Consider the following 4,764-nt stretch of genomic DNA (forward strand, 5'->3'; position numbering starts at 1 on the left):
CCAGAATAATTCAAAGGACTAACCGCCTGAGAATTCTTTTGATTCTTCCTTCTCCCTCTTGTCAAAAGATTCAAAGGACTAACTGCCTGAGAATTCTTTTTATTCTTCCTCTTCCCTTTAAACAAAAGATTTCAAAGGACTAACCGCCTGAGATATCTTTTATTTCCCCTTACAAAGATTCAAGGGACTAACCGCCTAAGAATTCTTTGTCTTAACACATTGGAGGGTACATCCTTTGTGGTACAAGTAGAGCGTACATCTACTTGGGTTGTAATACTGAGAACAAGAGAGGGTACATCTCTTGTGGATTGTGATGCAATCCTACCCCGCAAGGGCATTGGATAGAAGACTCCAAGAAGATTGAGCCAGAGATGTAAGAGAAGGCCCTAGGGTTCTCATGAGCCTTAGGGTAGATTTCGGGCTCATGGGCTATGTATGAGCCCACTTATCTTAGTACATATTAGATTAATGTTTCATTATTTTTGGGCCTTGTATTTAGGGCTCCATAATATAGGTAAGGTACCCTAGAAATGTAGGATTTTTCAGCCCTTGCATTTTAGGGCACCTAGACTAGTTTTTGTATTAGGGGTAGTTTTGTAATTTCACATGCATTAAGTGAATATTTGATGTGTGTGTTGGAAAATAAATTTAATTGAATTGGGAGGTAAGCATTTGCTTGCTACACCCCATTGCCACATCATATAGTCACACTTTGTGCATGTGCTTCATGCTTTACATGCCTCATGCCACCTAAGCATACTTAGTGGAGAATCTTGGACTTGATCTTGAATTTAGTGGGCTGAACCATAGCTAAAATTCACTAATCATAATTAGAGAAATTTTGGCTCCAAAGTTTGGCTCCACAAATTCAAGTGAAATTTCAATAGAAATTCAAATTTCTCTCCAATTTTGTGTGACACTTAGGCTATAAATAGAGGCCTTGTGTGTGCATTTTTTCAACTTTGATCATTTGAATATTAAACTTCAGATTTCAAAGCTCATTTAGAGCACAAAATTTCGTTCTCTTCTCTTCCTCTCCCTTCATTCATCTCCTTCTTCCTCCAAGCTTTTATCCATAGCCTCCTATGGTGGTGAGCTTCTTCTAGACTCATCTTCTCCTTGAAATGGCGTCTCCTCTCTCTCTTCCTTTCTTCATTCCGCTGCCATTCATCTTCCAAGAAGCAAAGGAATCCATTGATGAAGAAGATCCTAGGCCTACAAGCTCCAATGGAGCTTACATCAATATATATATATATATATATATATATATATATATATATATATATATATATATATATATATTATAAATTCATTACAAGTATTTGTGTGCTTGTTTGGTGAGCGTATATCGTAAAAAATTTACTCTTGTTTTTCATAAGTGTCGCAAGCTACCCTTCGACGAGAGGGTGAGGCGAAAGGTAAAGGTGTGTCTTCCAAAAAGGAAAACGCATGGAGTCACCACCAATGTTTATTCGGGGAAAACGTTAGAAAAACAAAAGGAGGTATGTGAATTTTGAAAATAAGGGTTCAGGAGTTTTTTACGCATAAGGAAGGTGTTAGCACCCCATGCGCCCGTCACGAGGGACAACAACCTTTAATCGAGTTTGCAAAAAACGTGACTTCAATATTATTTATTTTCCCTTTTTATATTTATTTTTTTTTTATTTTTTTGGGGTCGACAAGGGCGTTGCCCTTACTCCTACGTATTCTCAAGTGTGATGAGGAATTCAGACCTATGTAGTTCTTTAGTCTGAAAGTTTGTGTGTTAAATTGATTTTATGTTTTTTGAAAGATTAATTTTAATTGCGAACAAAAGTTGTTTAAGGCATTGGACCTTGAAACGATGTTTTAAACTTTGAAAAGCGGAGAGAGTTGTTAAGTTGTTGGACCTTAAAATGATCTTTTGATTTTTGAAAAGAGGAGAGAGTCACTAAGGCATTGGACCTTGAAACGATCTTTTGATTTTTGAAAAAAAGGAGAGATTCGTTAAGGCGTTGGACCTTCAAATGATCTCAAGTGATATTTGATAAAAAAAATTAGTTATGAGTTGGTTTTATCTTGGTTTTGTTTATTAACCTTCAATTTTTTTTAAAGATAACTTTACAACACTTAGTGATCGGTTAAGATTGAACTTTATAAAGAAAAAGAGATAGACGATGATAGATGGAGAAGATGAATGTGTACAAAACAACAAGGGGGACCCCTAAGGGTACATAGATCATATTCAATCCTCAAAAACAAAACTAACCGACGGTCGCACGAAAAACACCGAACAAGGAACGATGTAGGGAATGATCACAATCACAATTCGATAGCGCCTCGACTTCATTTCTTCTTCTTCTCTACTAATTCTTTGAATTTACTTCACTACTGAATGTCGGAACCCCTTCCTCAGCCTCCCTCACGCCTATTTATAGCAAAAAAAATGGCCCTTGGAACCATGGCAGCTCGCCCAAGCAAGCTGATGCTTCATCCTAAAGTAAGTTGGCTCGCCCAGGTGAGCTGGTGTCTTCGCCTCTAAGCAACTTGGGGGCCCTAAAGAATGACTGGTTTAATAGTAACAAATTATATAGCAGAAACCATGGAATTTTTTTTTCTTCTTTTTCTCTCTTTTTTTTCCGCACTGTTATTCATTTCACAGTAATTAAATTCAGAATGAAAATTATCACTATAGAGTCATGAATGGCCAGTTCACAACTCTATTCGGATTCATTTCTTCTGATAACTCATAACCTCTAAACTAGTTTGCTCTTTCAAAAGAAAATATACCAGCCATCATTTTAGGTCGTCACGTGAAAAATAATAAGATGTGATCGGTAAACTCTTTTCAAATAAAGTTTGTTAACATTTCCTTTTCAAATAACAAGATTAAACATAATTATATTTATCATCTAAAACTGTCCAAAATATAGGAGTTTGCAAAATAACATAGTGACATCCAGAGCAAAGGTAACAACTGTGGTGGCTTCAGCCACAATATATACAATCATAAAAAATTTCTATACAATAGGTCTACCCACCCAAAAAATCAAAAGAGTAAACCTAGCAGTCTGAACTAGATACACCCACCCACAAAAAGTATGTACGCCTAGTCTAAGGAGCCGTTTGCTATGATGAAGCGTCCTCACTATTCGCTGTCCCTCCAGGACCACTCTCCTCTGTAGAGTCTGCCTCAGATGCTGACATGATATCCTCTGGAGAATCAACATCAGGGAATGGGTCTTCATCATCCTCTGGGAAGTCAAGGGCATCCACAGTAGGTTCAGGAGGTAACTCCTCTGGGTCCTCTTCAAGATCTTCTTCAGAGGATGACACCTCTATCACTTGAACCGGCTCAACTAGTCGATATGGAGTAGGTGTAGGTAGTATCCACTCCATAGGCTGCTGAAGTGTGTGTGTGGGTTCCTCCGGATGTACTAATGAAGTAGTAGTGAGTCGAATTGTGCCACGGAATCGGCACCTCTCATTGCCTTCGAGGGTCTCCCAAACACCCTCCAGGCACTCCATCACCACGCGATCATGGATCAACTGCGCTGTCATCGCGATCTACAAGAGATAAAAGAAAGAGGGTAGACTCTTTCACAAGAAATCTACAGGTAATAATACAATGCGTCCCATAACGGCTACGCATAGTCAAAATATCTTTTTCTAGGGATTTCCTCTCTGGTAATCGATTACCAAAGTATGTAATCGATTACCAGTGCCCAAAAACGAATTACACATCCTTTGCACATTGGAATCTACAAATTACACTGTGTAATCGATTACACCTAAATGGTAATCGATTACCAGTGGCAGGTAGCACTGTGTAATCGATTACACACAACTGGTAATCGATTACCAGTGCCCTATCACCCTATGTAATCAATTACACACCATTGGTAATCGATTACCAGAGGCCATTTAACATTCTGTCTCCATTTTTAAGCCCTGTAATTGATTACCCACGAATGGTAATCGATTACCAGAGGCTAATTTCCAGATACCACCCAAGATACATAGCTGGCCAGCCGCCACACAAGCCTCCTTGCTTCGTGGGCTTTGTTCTTTTATTGGTTGACTGCCAGGAGCTCGCCTGCTTAGGTACGTCACAGGTTCTCACTGACTGACTATGCCCGGGTTGGGTCGAGATTAGTCAAGCTTGGTTTTGGGCAATAGCACCCCACCTGACGTCCCCAAGGTCTCCTGACCCCCGCGACATATCTCCAGGTACCACTCTGTGGTCAACAAACAAAAGTAGGAAGATTGACTCTTCCACGCTTTCTCACATCAAGCTTAGTGGATTATAGGGCACCCGTCATATGTGGTACTAGGTGGCGATCGGGCGATGGCGCAAATCAACTCTCCCACTTCCACAAATCAAACATAAACATATCATCCCCAGTTGCCCACCTTTAAATTGAACTCACGCACTCCTACGTAGCCCTTATCCTCGTTCCTCTCAGCATCGGGTCCCCATCAACCCCTCCAAGCTTCCTCAATATCCAAAAAATTCAATTTAATTTATCATGAAACTACCCTAAACCAAGAAAACAGAGTAGAGGCAGAAAAACTCTGCCCAAAACGCATTCAAATTCCACATCTTTCCTTACTCATATACCCCAGTAACATTCTCTTCGTTTCGATTCGTTAACCATTGGATAAACTTGAAAATTTTACTGAAGGTTCCTAGTACATAAATCTACATTTTGACCGTTTGGATCTGCTAGAAAATGCCTGGAACCCGAGATGTACTACCCTTCCTGTGACTAGCAATGCACAACC

This window comes from Glycine max, chromosome 15, assembly GCF_000004515.6.
Source record: "Glycine max cultivar Williams 82 chromosome 15, Glycine_max_v4.0, whole genome shotgun sequence".
Lineage (NCBI taxonomy): Eukaryota > Viridiplantae > Streptophyta > Magnoliopsida > Fabales > Fabaceae > Glycine > Glycine max.